At 44.3% G+C, this 21721-nt stretch overlaps 1 protein-coding gene across 2 annotated transcripts in view; it reads right to left on the minus strand.

The window, feature by feature from the left end:
• Nucleotides 1-21457, minus strand: part of LOC109911122 (5-hydroxytryptamine receptor 4) — a 23185-nt gene extending 1728 nt beyond the window's left edge. Inside the window, exons 1-2 of one of the 2 annotated variants that reach the window (XM_048602956.1) lie at nt 21134-21457; nt 1341-1448 (exon numbers count right to left, since the gene is read on the minus strand). The gene's annotated coding sequence lies outside the window, so the exon portion shown is untranslated. Of the gene's footprint in view, nt 1-1340; nt 1452-21133 lie in introns of both variants that reach the window. The other variant, XM_048602961.1, reaches the window with a different exon arrangement.
• Nucleotides 21458-21721: the final 264 nt, after the last annotated feature.

Here is a 21721-nt window from a genome sequence, read left to right on the forward strand (position 1 = left end):
TGATGCTGCTTGGCCTGCTGTGTTCATCCAGCTCTACACCTTGTTATCTCAGATTCTCTAGCATCTGCAGTTCCTACTATCTCTGAATTACATTTTACATCCTTTACTCACACCTTCTCAAGAGGTAGGAGACACTGGCATTTATCCAGTTGCCCCATGGAGGTGGAAGTGGACATACTTTCCGAACAATTAACATTTCAAATTCAATCACTTTGCTGCAGGACTGGAGTCATGTTTAACACAGACTGGGCATAAAGGCAGTTTTCTTTCCCTGAAAGATGCAGAGAAAGATCAACTCTAATACAAGAGGCCTGTTCATAAGCCTGATAAGAACAGCTTCTTCCCTGCTGATAAGTCTTTTGGTACGCGTTCTCAAACTTTTGTATCTTCTGCCCAATGGAAGAGCGTAGAAGACAGTATAACCGGGTGGGAAGGGTCTTTGATTATGTTGGCTGCTTTCCCGAGGCAGCGGGAATTGTAGACAGAGTCAGAGTCAGTGGAAGGAAAGTTGGTTTTTGTAATGGACTGGGCTGCGTTCAAAACTCTAATTTCTTGCAGTCTTAGGCAGAGCAGTTGTCAGGCCAAGCTGTCATGCATCCAGATAGGATGCACCATAACAAAGCATCCATTAAAATTGATAAGAGTTTTTGTGGACATGCTGAATTTTGTTTGCCTCCTGAGGAAGTTGGTGCTCAGCAATTATGTTCTGTGCAGAAAGAACCATGGGTGACATTCTCAACCCACACTAATTAAAGCCCTTGACCAGTCAATTAATAGCCATTGAAGGGCCAGAACTCTCCAATAACCCATTTCACAGCCTTCCTGGCAGGCAAAGAAAGCGCTTGTTTTCCAACAGAGAAACCAGGGCAGCCTGCCTCCCTGCAATTGAATGACATTCATTTGTCTCAATCTGGCAGCAATTGGGAAGGCAGGATTGGGGACCAGGAAATGGCTGCTGAATATCAACCCTCTGCCCTTGATCGTCACCACCCCATTCTCATTGTGACCCCAAACTGCCATCCCTGAAAGTCTTCCCACTCACCTCTTGTTAGTTTAGTTCTTCACGTCTTCATACCTTGTGCTCCAGTGATGATCTCCAGCTCCCAGCATCCAATGGGTCAGTGGCTTGGAGAGGAGCAGGGGAGGGGTGTGTTTCTTCATTGAGCAGGCTCCAAATTGTACATGATCTTCACTGGTCAGCACTTTAAATATCTATTTATTTTTTAATGTAGCAAACCTTCTCACTGGTGAGGGCTGATATTTAATCCCTTCTGACATGGCCTATCCCCCACACTTCATGCACTCGGATTCAACACACCATTTCATCAACTCACATTTACCTTTAACGTAACATAACTGCTCTACTTCCTTCTTTTCCTGGATTTTGGAACAATGGATTTATCCATCTTTGACCTTCTCTTTCCAAACTTGGTCACATCATATGTTCACTGCTTTAGGAAATTAAAGCAAAGTTTGTGAAAGCATCAGTCTTCACCTCCAAATTGTTTCTTTTATTTCAAAAATATACTTTATTCATAAAAATATCTTTACATACATACATAGACATTAAAAGCAGTTTGGCTCTGTATAGTAGCATGCGGAGAAGCAAACATTGGAATTTGATTCTATCCAAAGAAACCCAAGGCATTCCTTATCTATACAAGAATATATTGACATATTTGAGGCAGTGGGAGGGTCCAATAACTGAACGGACCACTATCCGACTTCAGCAGAAAGATCTCAGACAGTGGTCTTTCCCCACTGTGCCTTGGTGGCAGCTGCCCCAAGCTATAGCACATCCCTCAGCACAGTCCGAGACCTTGGAACGTGCCAGTCTGCAACACTCAGATGAAGTCAACTCCTTGCTCTGGAAGAACAACAAGTTTTGGGCAGACCAAAGAGTGTCTTTCATTGAGTTGATGGTCCTCCAGGTGCAGTCAATGTTTGTCTCGGTGTGCATCCCAGGGAACAGACCACAAGCACACAGAGTCCTATATCACGGAGCTGCTAGGGATGAACTTTGACAAAAACCACTGCATCTTTCTCCAGATTTCCTTTGCAAAGACACATTCTAGAAGATGTCTGACAGTCTCAACACCCCCCTGCAGCTGCTTCGAGGGCAGTGTGCAGTGGCACAGAGTCTGGGCGTATATGAAGCATCTCACAGCTAGTGTCCTTCTCACCACCAATGTCTTGGTGCTTGTTGGAAAGTTCTGGTGGGCATCACCTCCTAAATGGCAGTTATTTCAATCATGGGTAATGGTGTTCCTTTCGAGGGAGATTGCAATGAGTTTAAGACAACTAGTGATGAGAATCCTTGGAGTTCTGTTTAAGGAACCTTGATGACTCATTGACTTTGTACTGAGAAAATAGATTGCTGATCGACTTTCAATGTTTACTCTGTCTTCCAGATCAATGATGTTGTTGTTTCTGGAGTACAGCCAGAATCAAATGCTTAAGCCAACAGTCTAATTTGCATTTTGATTATTTTTACAAAATGACAGTGTATTTTGAGAAGGCTAAAACTCATCTTCAGCAAGGTCAATCCCTTTGCCCTCCATCTCCTCAGAGGATAAGGGCATCAAGTGAATGGGAAGGTCACCAGCTGCAGGTCACACACCATCTGGACGTGAAAATGGATGCCTCGTTGTTACTGGGTCAAAATCCTGCAGCTCCCTACTCAGTGTTGTGGGGGGGTGCGAACATAAACCACATGAACTGTAATCATTTCCAGAAGCAAACTGCTTTAGGAACTATGTATGTATATAAAGATATTTTATGAATAAAGTAAATTTTTGAAATAAAAAATATGCAGTCATTTCTAGAAAAAGAACATGCCCCAGATGTTCTTGGCCAGATTCACCAATGCCAAGTTGGTGTTCTTCTCTGACCACTGCCTCCTGTTGCCAACAGCCACTTACAGAACAACCAGTAGGCTGGCAAGAGAATATGGAAGCTAAATGGGAAGCTGTTGACCCCAGAACACATTGAGGAGCTCAACAGGGACAACACAGGTTGGAGAACCATGAAGCCCCTCTGAGTCTCCAGTGGACTGGTGGGAAACAATCAAGGGGAACATCAAGAGGTTCTTTATCCTCAGAAGGTGGAAGCGAGAGGAGGAAAACTGTCCAAACTCCAGAAAAGCATGCAGCACCTATTCCTGCTGCAGACAATGGGGGTCACTGTCACAGAGGATCTCCAGGGAGGTGAAGAGCCAACAAGCCTCATTCTTTGCTCGCAGGCCTCCACGATAATCTTCCAGTCCAGGCTCCACACCATGGAGCAGGACGAGATCTGCTCATGTGCACCATCTGGAAGAAGAAACAAGGAGAGCTCTATGATCAGCAGCCTGAAAGAAGAAGATGGCTCCGTCACATCATATCAGTCTGACATCCTGAGGATCAGCAAATCCTTTTATGTCAGGCTGTATGACACAAATCCCACAAAATCCCACAAATCACCCCGACAAAATCTGTGCTGTACCAGGCAGGGCGATCTCAGACCCTTGCGTTCCTCAGGGATTCAATCACCTATGGGCAGGACAAAGGGGCTGGATGCCTGCCTCATCAAGCTGGACCAGGAGAAGGTCTTTGACAGGATATCACACACCTACTATCACACATGCTCTCCAAAATGAGCTTTGGCGAGGAAATCCACACTTGGATCCAAATGCTTTACGCCAACATCATTAGTGCAGTCTCAATCAATAGGTGGGAAACAGAAATATTTCTGATCAGATCTGGAAATCAGGCAGGGCTGTCCAGTCCCTCCTGCCTTGTTTGTGTATTGTATAGAGCCTTTTGCCGTGTCTATCAGGAAAGATGTGCACCTGAGGCGGTGACTATTCTAGACAGCAGAGGCCTGTAGGTCAAAGCTTCCCTACACATGGATAATGTCACCGTTTTCTGCTCAGATCCTCTGTCAGGTGCAGACTGAACAGCATCTGTGACCATTTTGAACTGGCCTTGGGAGCCAAGGTAAATCGAGGCAGGAGTGAGGCCATGTTCTTTGGAAACTGGACCGGTTGATCCTTTATCCCCTTCAACATCAGGTCAGATTACCTGAAAGTGCTGGGAGTATGGCTCAGAGGGGTTGGGGTGTGCACAAAGTCTTAGGAGGAGCACAATGCCAAGGTGAGGCAGAAAGTGGTCTTTTGGGAACACCATTCCCTCCATTGCAGATTAAAAACCTGGTCATCAGGTATGACACACTTTGTTATTGTACATGGTGCAGGTCTGGCCCATTCCCAGAACCTGCGCTGTTGCAGTCAGCCAAACCATTTTGCACTTCATCTGGAGGTCGAAGAGAGGCTGTGTCCACAGACACACCAAGTACAAAGCTCTGAATAAAGTTGGGGGGTGGGGGGAGGGGAGGGGGACGAGGAGGAGTGGTGAATAACACAGCCAACATTGCCTTCATCCTGATGGCAACCTTTGTGCCTGGCTGCACATCAAGCCGTGCTTAGACCTTTGGTACGCAAACCCTAGCGTCACTACGTACTGAGGTTCTACCTTCGATGTTGCAAAGAATGGAAATGGCCTCATTGCCGTGGAACACTCCCAGTAGTTGGACCGTTCCGTATCACCTGCCCATCATGGAGGAACTTGCAAAGAAAAGCACGTTTGACCACAAGTCCATCAGGAAGTGGTAAGCACGTGGCATCTGCAAGACCCTGCGGGAAAAGGAGAAGGTGGTTCCTGTCAGGTTGTTCCCCGAGCAGACTGCCAAAAAGCATTTGGCAGAATGCATCACCAGAACTTTCCAACAAACACCAAGATATCGCATGGCTGGTGGTGAGAAGGTGGTGGTGAGAAGATCCTACACATGTGCCAAGTCTCTGTGCATCACCACGTGCTGCCCTTGAAGCAGCTGTGGGCATGCTGGGACTGTCAGGCATCTCCTTCTGGAATGTACCTTTGCATAGGAAGTCTGGAGAGAGATGCAGTGGTTTTTGTCGAGGTTCATCCTGAGCAACTCCATAACACAGGATTCTGTGTTCTACAGTATATTCCCTAGGACGCACACTGAAACAAACATCGAATGTGCCTGGAGGACCATCAACTTGGTGAAAGACACTCTTTGGTCTGCTCAAACCCTGTTGGTCTTCCAGAGCAAGCAGCTGACCCGGACTGAGTGCTTCAGACTGGCACATTCCAAGGTCCAGGACTACATGCTAAGGGTCGCAATAAAGCTTGGGATAAGTGCCGCCGAGGCACAATGGGGAATGGCCACTGTCTAAGGTCTTTCTGCTATAAGTAAATGGGAGTCCATTCAGGTATTGGTCCCTCCCGGTGCCTCAAATATGTAAACTTTACAATATGTAAATATAATCTTATATAAGGAAGGAATGCCTTGGGTTAGTTCGTTCTCCATATGTAAAGACTTTACAGAATCAAACTGCTGTAGTGACTACGTATATTTACAAAAATCTTTACATACAAAGTATGTTTGATATTAAAAAAGTCATTTCTAGACAAAGGCCTAAACACCTCAAACACAATAAAGAGTCAATCAATAGTGATGCAATTCCCACAACTTCAGAATTTTTAAAGATATTTCAAGATTTTGAGCAAATCCTCTGAGCTCAATGGCCCTTTAATTCAAAAACAAACACAGAAAATGCTGGAGAAACTCAGGAAGCCTGGCAACATCTGTGGAGAATGAAAGTTGTGAAACAAATAGAAATACCAGACTCGAAAAACTTTAATGCTGGTTCTCTCTCCACACATGCTGCTGGACACAGCTAAGTTTCTCCAGTATTCTTCTCTGTGCTGTTTCAGAGTTACAGCATCTGCAGTATTTTGCTTCTTTTTAGGCCCTTTAATTTGCTTCCCTTCTCCTTCCTCCACCTTTCCAACTCATCGAGCGATGTTGGAGAGGGAACCAACTATTGTTGGCCCCCTTTCTTTTTCCTCCTCTTGCTTCCACCTCCCCATCCATTTCTCTCCTTTATCTTTCCATTTAAAATAAATAGCACAGTTAGAATAGCACATGGGAAAATATTACATAATAGGGTTTAACTGGCAAATCTCAAAAAAAAAACACTTTTTCAGCTTGCATACTGTCGATTCTGCATTGCTGTGCTGCATTCCTCATAGAAGTCTGAGTTGGAGTTTGAGCATACAGTAGCTGCTGTAATGTCATACATTATCCAGCAGAGAGCAGCTCTCACTCTCATGACGCATAAAAGTTACAAAAATTCAAAGCTGAAAAAAAATCAAATGGGTAGTACTTTGAAATTTATATTTCAGAGTCTAATTGTTGCGTTTTAAAAATGTTGAAATGCCCTCCCATTGGGATGGCCTTGACATAGTTAAAAAAATTGTTTCATCACAGTGCCACTGTAACAGTGCATCTTGGTGTCAATGTATTCTATACATCAGTGCATTAGAAAATGGGCATGATTAGTAAGATACATTATTTTTATTCTTTGACAGTTTGAAGGTATTTCTGGCTAGGCCAACTACCCCAGATTGACCTTGAGAAGGTGGTGGTGAGCTGCCTTCTTAAACTGCTCGAGTCCACCAGCTGTAGCTTGACCCACAATGTCTGGGGGAGGAGGGGGTGGAATTCCAGGATTTTGAGTCAGCAACAGTGAAGGAATGGTGATATATTTCTAGGTCAGGATGGGGAGTGGCTTGGAGGGGAACTTGCAGTTGACGGTTTTCCCCTGTATTTGTTGCCAAGTCCATGTAAATCACATGGAATGCATTACCCTCACTGGTCACCACCTCAAATTTCCCCTCAACAAATCTAGCCTTCCATCCCAGATGCTGCCTCTCTGATTAATCAGTGTCTCTGAGGGACAGTACGTACCAAAGGTTTTTCTACTAACTTCATCACTGATGTTACATTTCTGAAGAAGGGTCTAGGCCTGAAACATCAGCCTTCCTGCTCCTCTGATGCTGTTTGGCCTGCTGTGTTCATCCAGCTCTACACCTTGTTATCTCAGATTCTCCAGCATCTGCAGTTCCTACTATCACTGATGTTACATTGACTGGTCTGTAACTGACTCTTCCACCCTGGGAAAAAAATTCTGACTGTCCACTCTGTCCATGCCCTTCATAATCGTGTAGGCCTCTATCAGGTCGCCCCTCAACCTCTGTCATTCCAGCAAGAACAACCCAAGTTTCTCCAACGTCTCCTCATAGCTAATGCCCTCCATATCAGGCAACATCTTGGTAAATCTTTTCTGTACCCTCTCCAAAGCCACCACACCCTTCTGGTAGCGTGGCAACCAGAATTGAACACAATATTCCAAATGCGGCCTAACTAAGGTTCTATAAAGCTAAAACATTACCTGCCAATTTTTAAACTCAATGTCCCGGCCGATGAAGACAAGCATGCCGTATGCCTTGTTGACTACCATCTCCACCTGCGTTGCCACTTTCAGTGACGTGTGTACCTGTACACCCAGATCCCTCTGCCCATCAGTACTCTTAAGGGCTTTGCCATTTACTGTATATTTTCCATCTGGATTAGACTTTCCAAAATGCATTACCTCACATTTTTCAGGATTAAACTCCATCTGCCATCTCTCTGCCCAAGTCACCAATCTATCTACATCCTGCTGTATCCTTTGACGGTCCTCATCGCTATCTACAATTCCACCAACCTTTGTGTCATCGGCAAACTTACTAATCAGACCAGTTACATTCTCCTCCAAATCATTTATATATATTACAAACAGCAAAGATCCCAACACTGATCCCTGAGGAACGCCACTAGTCACAGTCCCCCATACAGAAATGCACCCTTCCACTGCTACCCTCTATCTTCTATGACAGATCCAGTTTTTTTTAAAATCCATCTTGCAAGCTCACCGCTGACCCCATGCGATTTTACCTTCTGTATCAACCTGCCATGAGGGACCTTGTCAAAGGCCTTACTGAATTCCATGTCAACAACAGCCACTGCCCTACCCTCAAAAAACTCAAACGAGTTAGAAACACACAACCTCCCCTTCACAAAACCATGTTGCCTCTCACTAATACGCCCACTTATTTCCAAATGCCAGTAAATCCTGTCGAAGAATCCTCTCCAATACTTTCCCTATCACTGACATAAGGCTCACTGGCCTGTAATTAGCTGCATTATCCTTGCCACTCTTCTCAAACAAAAAGGATCAACATTGGCTGTTCTCCAATCCTCTGGGACCTCCCCTGTAACCAGTGAGGATACAAAGATTTCTCTGAAGGCCCCAGCAATTTCCTCCCTTGCCTCTCTCAGTATTCTGGGGTATATCCCATCAGGCCCTTGGGATTTGTTGACCTTAATGTTTTCAATACTCCCAATACCTCCTCCTTTTTGACCTCAACATGACCCAAACTATCATCCACCAAGTGCTTCTCTATGGTGAATAATGACACAAAGTATTAATTTAATACCTTCTCCATTTCCTCTGGCTCCACTCAAATTCCCTTCCCTATCCTTTAGTGGGCCAACCCTCTGCCTGGCTACCCTCTTACTCTTTATATATGTATAAAAAGCCTTGGGATTTTCCCTAATCCGGTTGGCCAATGACTTTTCATGACTCCTTGTTTAAGTTTCTTTCAACTTACTTTGTATTCCACCCTTGCTTCATGTTTTCACAACCTCCTAGCCTTGATAAATGCTTCCTTTTTTCTTTTTGATTAGGCTCACAATATATCTCATTATCCAAGGTTCCCTACACTTGCCATACTTATCCTTCATCCTTACAGGAACGTGTCAGTCCTGAGTCCCCAGAAACTTACACTTGAAAGCCTCCCACATACCAGATGTTGATTTGCCCTCAAACATCTGCCTCCAATCTACAGTCTTCAGTTCCTGCCTAATATTGTTGTAATTAGCCTTCCCCCAATTTAGCACCTTCACCTGACAACTACACTTATCTTCATACATCAATACCTTAAAGCTTACTGAATTGTGATCACTGTTTTCTAGCTACTCCCCTACTGAGATGTCGACCACCTGGCCAGGCTCATTCCCCAGTACAATCCTGTATGGCGCCTTTCCTAGTTGGACTATCTGCATACTGTTTCAAGAAACCCTCCCGGATGCGCCTTACAAACTCTGCCCCATCCAAGCCTCAAGCACTAAGTGAGTTCCAGTCAATATATGGGAAGTTAAAATCACCCATGACAACAACCCTGTTACTTATACATCTTGCCAAAATCTGCCTACATATCTGTTCTTCTATCTCCTGCTGGCTGTTGGGAGGCCCCCTTCCTGTTCCTGAGCTCTACCCATATTGCCTCGCTGTATGAGCCATCGAGGTGTCCTCCTGCAGTACAGCTGTGATATTCTCCTTAACAAGTAGTGCAACTCCCCCACCCCTTTTATATCCCCCTCTAGCCCACCTGAAACATCTGTATCCTGGAACATTATGCTGCCAATCCTGTCCCTCCCTTAGCCCAGTCTGTGTAATAGCAACAACATCATTGTTCCAAGTACCGATCCAAGCTCTAAGTTCATCTGCCTTACCTGTTACACTTCTTGCATTGAAACAGATGCACTTCAGTCCACCAGACCCGCTTTGATCAGCAACCACACTCTGCCTGCTCTTCCTGAGTCTTACTGACCCTATTCTCTAGTTCCCTTTCAGTCAATTCACCTTTGCTTTGGTTCCCAAGCCCCTGCCAAGCTAGTTTAAATCCTCCCGAATGACACCAGCAAACCTCCCAGCCAGAATATTGGTGCCCCCTCCAGTTTAGATGCAACCCGTCCTTCTTGTACAGGTCCTACCTGCCCTGGAAGAGATCCCAATGGTTCAGATATCTGAAACCCTCCCTCCTACACCATCTGTTTAGTCACGTGTTAAGCTGTACTATCCTCCTATTTCTAGCCTCACTGGCACGTGGCACAGGGAGTAATCCTGAGATTAAAACTTTGGAGGTCCTGCTTTTTAACTTTCTACCTAACTGCCTGAACTGCTGCTGCAGGACCTTGTCACTCATCCTTCCGACGTCGTTAGTACTGATATGTACCACAACCTCTGGCTGTTCACCCTCTCCCTTCAGAATGCTTTCTGCCCGTTCAGAGATTTCCTGGTCTATCCTTTCTTTTTTTAATAATAGGACAATGTTCGTAGTCCTACACTCAACTCGCTCCTCACCTGTGGCCAGAGAGAGCTCCTGCTATTTCATCCCTTGCCACCATCAGCAACCTGGGGTACATCTCATTCAGGCCTGCAGATTCATCCCCTTTTAAGGCTGCCAGTATCTCCTGTATATGTTCATGTCTTCTCATATTATACAGTCCTCGATCCTAATGTCTACACCCACATCAAAAACAGAAATTTCTGGAAAAGCTCAGCAGGTCTGGCAGCATCAAAAGAACAAAACAAGAAGTTCAGCATAGGAACAGGCCCTTCGGCCCTCCAAACCTGTGCTGATCATCACGTCCGAACTAATCTTAAAAAAATGAACCTTCTGCCCTTATTCAGTCCATATCCCTCTATTCCCTCCTTATTCATGGAACCATCCAGATGCCTCACCAGTGTGCCTGCTTCCACACCTCCTCTGGCACTGCATTCCAGGCTCCTACCACCCTGTGTATGAAAAACTTTCCCCCTCTCACCTTGAACCTGTGCCCCCCTGTAGTTGAAATTTCAACCTTGGGAAAAAGTCTCTGACTATCCACCCTATCTCTATCTATCATAATTTTGGAGACCTCTGTCAAGTCTCCTCTCAGTCACTGTCTTTCCAGTGAAAACAATCGTAGTCTTTAACCTTTGCTTATAGCCAATGACCTCGAGACCGGGCAATATCCTGGTGAACCTTCTCTGCACTCTCTCCAAAGGTAATGTGGTGACATGACTGCACACAATATTCCAAATTCAGCCTAACAAAGGTTTTATATAGCTGCAACTGCAACATGGTTTGCCAACTCTTGTACTCCATGCCCTGGCCAATGAAGGCAAGCATGCCATAATCACCTTCTTAATCACCTTGGCCACTTGTCTTGCCTCTTTTAGGAAGCTGTGGACCCAGATCCATCTGAATATTAGTGTTCCTAAGGGTTCTGCCATTCACACCAAAATTTGATCCTCAAATGCATCACCTCACACTTGTCTGGATTAAACTCGATCTGCCATTTCTGTGTCCAATTTGCCTGTCTATATCCTGTTGTAACCTTGCACAATCATTGGCACTATCAGCAACTCTACCAATCTTGGTGTCATCTGCAAACTTAATAATCAGACCACCCACAATTTCCTCCAGATCATTTATATATACTACAAACAGAGGAGCTAAGACTGATCCCTGTGGAACACCTCTCGTTACCAGTCTCCATTCTGAAAAACACCTTTCCACTGCTACCCTCGGTCTCCTATGACCAAGCCAGTTTTGTATCCATCTAGCCAGCCCACCCCGAATCCCATGTGATTTTAGTTTTTGTACCAATCTGCTATGTGAGACTTTATCAAATGCCTTACTAAACACCATATGAACTACATCATAGCCCTTCCCTGAATTATCTTTGAATTTTTTGAAGAAGTGACAATCAGGTTGATGAGATGACTTTCCCTGTACAAAACCATGTTGCCGGTCACTAACTAGTCCATTTTCTTCTAAATGTGCATTTATATTGGCCTTCAGTATCTTCTCTAAGGCTTCCCCACCACAGATATCAGGCTCACTGGCCAGTAATTTCCTGGATTATCCCTGCTTCCTTTCTTAAACAAGGGAACAACACTGTTCTATCTCCAGTCCTCTGGAACTTCGTTTGTGGTCATAGAACATAGAACATAGAACATTACAGCGCAGTACAGGCCCTTCGGCCCTCAATGTTGCGCTGACCTGTGAAACCAATCTGAAGCCCATCTAACCTAAACTATTCCATTATCATCCATATGTTTATCCAATGACCATTTAAATGCCCTTAAAGTGGGCGAGTCTACTACGTCAAAGACGCTGTGAAGATGTCTGCTAATGCCCCAGCTATTTCTTCCCTTGTCTCTCACAGTAACCAGGGACTTGTAACCTCAATACAATTTAGGATACCGAAAACTTTCTCCTTCAATATATTGATATTCTCTAGAGTATTTGCAAACTCACCCCTGAGCTCAACATCAGTCATGTCCTTCTCCTCAGTGAATTAAGGATCGGCCCCACTTTCTGTGGCTTCACGCATAACTTCCCTACTTTGTCCTAGAATCCGCCATTCCCCTTGCTACCCTCTTTCTTCTAATATATGCATAAAAAGCCTTCAGCTTCTCCTTGACCCTGTTTGCTAAAGACATTTCATGGCCCCCTTTCAGCCTTCCTACTTACTCTATACTCCTCAAGGGCTTTGTCAGTTTGTAGCTGCCTAGACCTATTGTATATTTCCTTTTTCTTTTAGATGAAGCTTACAATTTCCCTTGCCATCCATGGTTCTTGAATCCTGCCATTCCTATCCTTCAAGTGGAAAGAAATCAGAGTTAACGTTTCAGGTTGAGTGACCCTTCCTCAGAACTGCATTATCAATTTTCCCAGTTGAAAATGACAAAGTTTTCATTGAGGGCTGTGCCCAGGTCTTCCCGGTCCATACACAGAGTGTCTACGGTCCTTAATGGGCCTAATTCTTGCCCCGGTTATTTTCTTGCTCTTCATATACTTTAACAAAGCTTTGCCTTTTCCTTTACTCTACCTGACAATGTGTTTTGCATGCAATCTATTTGCTTTCTTAATTCACACTGCTGCACATTTTATACTCCTCCAGGGACACTGCCCTATTGAGGCCTTGGTATCTGCCTCAAGCTTCTCTTCATTTCCTAATCCTAAACTTTACATCTCTTGACATGTTGTTGCTTGTTAGACATTCTAAATATTGACGAAAAATATTCTCCTGGTTGCAATTTAAGAATTTTGTTCCCTCCCTATCTTGCACATTAAAACCATCCCAGTTAATATTTGAGTAGTTAAAATCCCCAAATATTGTTCCCTGATTATTTCTTTGAAATGTAGTTACATGTTTGACCCTCAATCTCTTCCTAACTGTTGGGGGCCCATAGTACACACCCACCTTTTTTCTGCTTTTCACTTGACACTTGATAACCTGTCTGAGGTGTCACTCCTCCTCACTGCTTTAGTTGATTCCTTTACCAATATTATGATATCCCCCATCTACCTCTGAAAACCTTATTACCTGGAATGTTAAGCTGCCAACCCTGCCCATCTATTTCAAAACTAACTCAACAACTTTGCATCCAACAACTTCCACCCTCCCTCCCAGTGAGGATGTTGTCCCTGTCCAGTTCTAATCTTTTCAACTTGTTCAGTTCCCACCTCCCCCAGAAACAGTCCCAGTACCTCAGAAATCTAAAGCCCTCCTTCCTGCACCATCTCCCTAGTCACATATCCATCTGCTCCATCCTCTGTTCCTACACTCCCTACTGTGTGACACTGGGAATAATCCAGAGATTACTACCTTTGAAGTCCTGCTTTTCAATTTCCTACCTCACTCCCTAAAGTCTGCTCGTAGGATCTCATTTCTTTCATTCTATGTCATTGTTCCTAACATGCACCGTGACCTCTGGCTGTTCACCTCCCCCTTCAGAAATGCCCTGCTGCCTTTCCATGCCATCCTTGACCCTGGAACCCAGGTGGTAACATACCACCCTGGAGTCACGTCTGAAGTTGCAGAAGTGTCTATTCCACTGGCCCCACTAACAAATCCCCCACCACTGTTGTCTTTCCACATTCCACCCACTCTTCCCCCATTGTGCAGCTGGACCACCCACAGTGCCATTGCCTTGGCTATGTCTGGCTTCCACAGAGGAACATTCACTCTCACTGTTTTCCAAGAATGAGAAATGGTTTGCAAATAAGATGCACTCACAGGATCCTCTCACTGCCTGTCAGAACCTTTCCTTCTGTCTGGTGGTCACCCGTTCCCTTTCTGCTGCACTTTATCAAACTGCGCGGTAACAAACTTTTCCACATTGTTGGGTAGATGCCAGTATTGTAACTGTAGTGGAACAGCTTGGCTTGGGGAACCACAAGTTCGGGTGTGCAAGTCTTCAGTACTATTGTCAGAATGTTTCCAGTGCCTCCAGACGTTTCTTGACATCGCGAGAAGTGAATTGAATTAGCTGCAAACTGGTATCTATGATGGTGGGGACCTCTCTAGGAGGTGGTGGTGAAGAAGGTCATTGAAGGTCCTGCACTGTTAGAAGTTTCTCAGGTTCCCTGGAAACTATACTGATCCACATGGCAATTTCAGAGCAGGCTGGCATGGTGTGGTGGTATGGCCTCTTCTGGCAGTGCTCTGAGAAGAGGAGAACCCTCCTCTCTACCGTTCTGCCTACCAGGACATCCAGGTAGGAGTAGAAGGTGCAGTCATATAGCAGAGACACAGACCCTTCAGCCCAATTCATCCATGCCAACCAGGTTTCCCAAACTAAACTAATCCCATTTGCCTGCATTTGGCCCCACATCACTCTAAACCTTTCTTATTCATGTACCTGTCCAAATGTCTTTTAAATGTTGTAACTGTACTGCATCTATCACTTTCTCTGGTAGTTCATTTCATGTACACACCTCCCTCTGAAAATATTGGCCCTCAAGCCCCTTTTAAACCTTTCTCCTCTCAAACTTAAATGCCCTCTAGTTCTGAATTTCCGTAGCCTAGGAAAAAAAGGCTTTTACAATTTGCCTTATCTATGCCTCTCATGATTTATAAATCTTTTGTAAGGTCACCCCTCAACCTCCTACACTCCAGTGAAAATAGTCCCAGCTTAAATCAAACTCCCCAATTCCAGTAATGTCCTTTTAAATCCTTTCTGCATCCTCTCCAATTTAATAACATTATTCTTATAGCAGGGTGACCAGAACTGCACACAGTACACCAAAAGTGGTCTTACCAATGTCCTGTACAGCTGCAACATGACGTCCCAACTCCTCTACTCCATGCTTTGACCAATGAAGGCAAGAAACCAAATGCCTTTTTCACCATCCTATCTATCTGTGACACCACTTTCAAGGAACTTTGTACCATTGTACTCTTAGATAATCTTCTTCACTTTTCATTTTGGTGTCATCTGTAAACTTGCTAAACATGCTTCCTATGTTCCAATCAAAATCACTCATAAAAAGGAACAAACAAGGGGGACCCAACACTGATACTTGTGGAACACTAGTCACAGGCCTCCAGCCTGAAAAACAAACCTCTACCACCATCTTCTGTCTCCGACCATCAAACCAATTTTGTATCCAATTGGCTAGTTCTCCCTGGATCCCATATGATTGAATCTTACCAGTTTACTATGCAGAACCTTGTCAAAGGCCTTACTGAAGCCCACGTGGACACCATCTACCACTCTGCCTTCATCTATCATCTTGGTTACATTCTCAAAAAACTGAATGAAGTTTGAGAGGTACAATTTCCCACACACAAAGCCCTGCTGACTATCCCTAATCAGTCCTTGCCTTCCTAAATGCATGTAGATCCTGTCTCAGAATCCCCCGAAACAACTTAGCACCACTGATGTCAGGCTCACCTGTCTATAGTTGCCTAACTTTTCCTTGCAACCTTTCTTAAATAATGACACAACATTATCTACCCTCCAGTCTTCTGGCACTTCACCCATGGCTGTCGATGATACAAACGTCCCTGCTAGGGGCCTCACAATTTCTTCCCTAGCTTCCCATACTGTCCTGGGATACACGTACGCCTAAGTACAAGTGGCTTATTTTCTCAGCAACTTGTAGAACTATGGTTTCTTTTGAAAAGTTTTCAAAAAACTTAGAAGAACTCAAATTTATAGTCCGTTGTGTTGCATTAGTCGACAGGAGTTTAACCAGGTTGTTGTGATAAACTGATCAGTTCACTTTTGCAACACTAGTGTTTTTGAATGTACCATGTACTGCAATGGGATTCTTTTCTTAACTTGAAAAAGCTGTGACAAGGACCAAAAGACAGAAGGTGAGGAAATAGTGCTGTAGCTGTGCTGTCACTGCACTACACATTCAGAGACCCAGGCGAATGCTCGGGGGACATGGGTTCAAGTGCTTCCACAGCAGCTTTTAGTATTTAAATTCAATTAATACATTTAGAGTTAAAGCTAATTTCATTCAATGGTGACTTTGAAACATTCATCATAAAACCCCATCTGGTTCACTATTGCCTGTAATGGAGGAAAGATATTGTAAATAAAGGCAGAAAACACTGAAAGAACTCAGCAGGTTTTGCAGCATCAGTGGAGAGAGAAGCAGTTAATGAATCCAAGATGACTTTTCTCTTCAGAACTGAAAGGGGTTGGAAAATGATCATTTTTTATGCCTTTGACAGAGGCAGAGAAGGAATGAGTGGAACAGGTTGAGAGAGTGCCAAGAATAAAAGACAAAGGAGAGCTCTTGGTAGTAAAGGAGTAACAGAGATGCAAAATAGGTGTGAATGATGTGAGCTGCTTTGTGGAGAGCAACATCAACAAGATACAAACGAAAGATTGCCCTGGGGTTTTGGGGGTTAAGAAAAATGGACGCCAGATGTTGTTGAACTCAATTGTGTCCTAGAGGCTGTAAAGTGCCACAGGACACCAGCATCCCCCTATATCAGCAGTTTTGATAAAGTCAGGGTTAGACTTCAGAGAATGAGAGCGCCAAATGTTTGGCAGGAGACATTTTCAAATGGGGTGAGGAAAATAGGGACATTAAGGTCGCTGTTGTCACTTTGGCAGTTTTCAATGAAGAAGTCAAGTGCAGTTAAAGGCCAGAGGTAGGTTCCAGGTGGAGGGATAGTATTGGAGACCGGTGAAAGAATCTGTGCCATCAGGTAAGGACTCTAGTCTAAAAAACTGGGCAGAGGGAAGAAGAGTTAAACGTTGTGTGCCTAAAATTCATGGAAGTGGTGGCAGAAAGGGATAAAACTAATTCCTTTGCTGAGCACAGATTGTTCCAAATCATAGGAGGGGAAAGCCAAAGAGAGTATTAAAAATGCATGGCGAGGTTGGATTAGAAGCAAGGATGGAATTGGAAGGAAGGGGAAAGAAAGAAGAATCCAGAAGTGTTTTGGGAACTGAGGCTTTGGATTTTTCTAACACTCAGTGTTTTGCATTTATTTGAAGGAAATATGTCATCCTTATCCATCTGACCCACATGTGACTTTATTTTATTCACTCACAGGACGTGAGCACTGCTGGTTAAGCCAGCATTTATTGTCCATCCCTAACTATTAGGATGGGAAACCACATTTCCATGCGTCTGGAGTCACATGTAGGCCAAACTGGGTAAGGATGGTAAATTTCCTTCCCTAAAGAACATTAGTGAACCAGATGGATTTTTAAGGGAATCGATAATGGTTAGATTGCTATTAGGCCAGCTATTAAGTCCAGATTTCTTTTTTATGGAATTCAGATTTTGCCATCTACCAGAGTAGGATTTGAGCTCAGATCCCTAGAGCATTTGCTTGGGTCCTGGATTATTGGTCTGGTGACATAACCACTACACCACTGCCTCCCTTTAAATTCCAGATTCCAGATCCAAAGCAACCTGGTTGCCTCTTAACTTCCAGAGAGTTGCAAAAAAACAGCAATGACAAATTCAGAAAAGGAATGAAATGAATAAACCAATGTACACTGACCAAGGCATCAGAAGTTACAACTGCCCACCCAGCACAGGCATCCCTGAAAAAGTCATCCTTAGTATTATGCAGGGCATGTGCCAAAATTGTGAGAGCTGCCCTACAGACTGGTCTAGAAGCAATCTGACATTGCCGTTAATCACAGAATCAGACCTCACAAACAATGTTCCAGACACCATCATCACCAGTTACAGCTTGTCTCAGCAGCTGGGCAGGTCCACTAGAGATCTTAGCACATGGTCTACAGTCAGGATGGAGATACCGTGGGAGTCAACAACCATTGGCTCTGGCCCTTACGAAGTCTTATTGATCGAGACAGACGTGGGAAAGGAAATCTCCTCCACCAACTACCTGATGATTCCTCCATGTGGAACACCAATTGGAAGAAGCACTGAAGGTGGCAAGGACACAGATTGATCTCCAAATGGGAGATTTCATTGTCTGTCACTGAGAGAGATTTGGCAGTACCATGACTGACCAAGCTGGTCAAGTCCTAAAGAACATTGCTGCTCAACTGGGTTTGCACCAGGTGCGAAGGAACACAAACAATAAGTGTTCACAATAGGTGAAAATGTATTCAGCCTCATCCTTGATAATCTACTTGTTGTAAATGCAACAGTCCGTAACAGTACTGGCATGAGTGACTACCGTATGGTCCTTGTGGAGTTGGAGTCCTATCTTCACATTGAGGATATTCTCCATCATGAAGTGCGACATAAACACTCTGATAAATGGGAAAGATTTTGAACAGATCTTGTAAATCAAAACTGGGCATCAATAAGACCATCCGTCTTAAGATATAGGAACAGAATTAGTCCATACAGCCCATCAAGTCTGCTCTGCCGTTCAATCATTGTTGATATATTTCTCAATCCTATTCCCCTGCCTTTTCACCATAGGCTCTTGATTAGGAAGGAGATTAAGGTCTTTCTATTTTCGGTCTAAAAAACGCTCAATGACTTGGCCTCCACAGCCCCTGTAGCAGTGTGTTCCACAGATTCACCACCCTCTGACTGAAGAAATTCCTCATCTTAATTCTGAAAGGTCATCCCTTCACCCCGACGCTGTGCCTCAGGTCATAGTGTCTCTTACTAGTGGAAACATCCTCACCATGTCCACTCTATCCAGGCCTCTCAGTATTCTATAAGTTTCAGTGAGATCATCCCCTCATTCTTTTAAACTCTGCCAAGTCCTCAGCTGCACCTCGTATGACAAACCCTTTATCTGACATCATTCTTGCAAACCTCCTCTGGACTGTCTCCAACACCAGCATATTCTTCCTTAAATATGGAGCCCAAGACCACTCAAAATATTCCAAATGCTGTCAGACTAGAGTTGTATATAGCAGTACATTGCCGCTATTATATTCTAGCCTCCTTAAAGTGATAACAGTTGGTGAGGCTTCTTCTGGAATACAGTGCAGATCTGGTCGCCTTGTTATGAGAAGGATATTATTAAACCGGAGAGGGTTCAGAGAAGATTTGTTGGGATATTGCCAGGAATAGAGGGTTTGAGTTATAAAAAAAAATAGGCTGGGACCATTTTTCCCCGAGAGCAGGAAGGTGAGGGGTGACCTTATTGTAGTTTATAAAATCATGAGGGCACACAAATAAGGTGAATAGTAAAAGTCTTTTATTATGGGGGAGGTCAAGACTGGGGGGAACATTTTTAAGGTGAGAGGAGAAAGATTCAAAAGGATAGGAGGGGCAACTTTTTTTTTTTAAAAACACAGAGATTGGTTCATGTGTGGAATGAACAGCTAAAGGAAGTGGTAGATGCAGGCACAGTTACAATGTTTAAAAGACATTTAGATAAGTACATAAATACCAGTAGGAAAGGTATGAAGAGATATGGGCCAAACGCAGGCAAGTGGGACTAGTGTAGTTTGGGGACATGGTCGGCATGGACCAATTGGACCAAAGGGTCTGTTTCTATGCTTTATGACTCTGTGACTGTGATTTGTCTACTTTTATGCACTTTAAGACCACAGCAACCCCTCTTCTGTAAAGTGGTCTATTTTCAAGCTATCAGTATTTATTTCCTCAAGTTCCCAAACTTCTATGTCTTTCTGCACAGTAAACACTGACACAAAATACCTGAACTGAGTGTCAGTAAACATGCTGGGCAGCTCCAGACTGTTTGACTCGGTGTGCAATGGCCCTTTAAATATGGTGCTGGTGCCAGGTACGAGCTACGCCATACAGCTCCAATATCTGAGCACTGGTGGATACTTCAGCTCCTGCAGCGGAAGAATCAGGCTGGCGTCAGATGAGAGGGTCACCACAGCACCATGGGGGTGTAGCAGGTAGTAGGTGGTTAGTCCACTGCTGGAGGAGTGTGTGCAGTTCTAGTCACCACATGTTAGGGAGGATGTGACTGCAGTGGAGGGGATGTAACAGAGATTCACCAGGATGTTGCCTGAGATAGACCATTTTATCTATGAAAAGAGGCTGAGTAGGCTTCTTTGAAGCAGAGAAGGTTGAGGGGGACCTGACTGAGGTGCATGAGATTATGAGGGGCATGGCCAGGGTGAATGGAAAGCAGCTGTTCCCCTTAGTTCAAGGGTCACTAACAAAGGGATGTATTGTGAAGGTGAAAGGCAGCAGGTTTAGAGGGGATTTGAGGAAAAATACATTCACCCAGAGGGTGGTGGGAGTTTGGAATAAACTACCTGGGAGGGTACTAGAGGCTGAAAACCTCACAACTTTTAATAGGGACTTGGACGGGCACTTAAAGTGTCAATAAGATTCAAGGCCATCAGCCAAATGCTTGGGAGTATTGTTGATCTAGTGTGGTTTTGGCAGTACAGACTCTCTGGGCCAAAGAGCCTCTTCTGTCCCAAATGATTCTATGACATCTACTCTACAAATACATACCCTATATATTAATACTCTACACATATGTTCCCACAATGACCTTATAGAAGTTTATAAAATCATGAGGGGCATGCATAGTGTGAATAGACAAAGTCCTTTCCCCAGGGCAGCAGAGTCCAATGCAAGAGAGCACAGGCCTAAAGTGAGAGGGGAAAGATTTAAAAGGGACCAAAGGGGGCAACTTTTTCACACAGAGGGTGGTTGCCTGTATGGAATGAGCTGCTAGAGGAAGTGGTGGAGGCCTGGTACACTTACAACATTTTGAAGGCATCTGGATGGGGATACAAATAGGAAGGGTTTAGAGGGATATAGGCCAAGTGCTGGCAAATGGGACTAGATCAGTTTAGGATATGGACGAGTTGGACGGAAGGGTCTGTTGCCATGCTATATAACTCTAAATACCATATATATAAGCACTTGCATACTCTGCAAATACATATCAACAAATATTCTGCACATCTATAGCAGAGAAACATCCTCCATAAGCGCTCTGCGCACATATACACACACACACACACACTCGTTCTCCCCCGAGCCCTACAGACTAAGTAAAAACGCTTTCACACAGATGGATATCTCCTCAATAACAGTAGCAAGGTGCTTGGCTGTCAACGAGCCTCATGTGCGTCTGACAGCTAACACTACGTCCACATTTCAATGATGAGTACCCCGTACCGAGACCCCGGAGTAAAACACGCACAAACTCTTACCGGCAGCAGGAAAGGCTCCTAGTTCTCCTGGTGCCGTTTGTGAGTCTTTAGGGTTTCAGAGAGAGCGAGAGCGATGCTGTGGTTTGCTAGGATCTCCTGTCTGATATGTAAATCTGTGGGAGCGCTGCTCTCTCCGCTGTGAGCCTCACCAATAGAGAGATGTGAGATGAGAATAACACCACGGTCCTCTAGCTCCAATCTCCTACCCAGCCACGACCAGTCCCAGTTTCCAATCCAAGGTGTGGATATGAAGGGTCACTCAATTTGCCATTATTCACAGCTCTAGACTGGATGTGGTCTGACTGCGTGTTTGGCCCGTGGTCTATCGCTGAGCTGCTGACCGGAGCTGGAGACATTGGCTCAGATTTAACAGCACTCAGCTGAAGCAAGTATAAGAGCACCTGCATCTTGCTATCAGGCAGGCAATTTGAAATTTTGCAATTTTGAGCAATTCTTTTTAAGTAGCATTTACACTCAAAAATGGTGCTGAAATTTATAAAAACCGAAAGAACTGCTGATGCCGTAAATCGGGAACAAAAACTGAAATTGCTGGAAAAGCTCAGCAGGTCTGGCAGCATCTGTGAAGGG

Source organism: Rhincodon typus, chromosome 1, assembly GCF_021869965.1.
Source record: "Rhincodon typus isolate 14 chromosome 1, sRhiTyp1.1, whole genome shotgun sequence".
In the NCBI taxonomy this organism is placed as follows: domain Eukaryota; kingdom Metazoa; phylum Chordata; class Chondrichthyes; order Orectolobiformes; family Rhincodontidae; genus Rhincodon; species Rhincodon typus.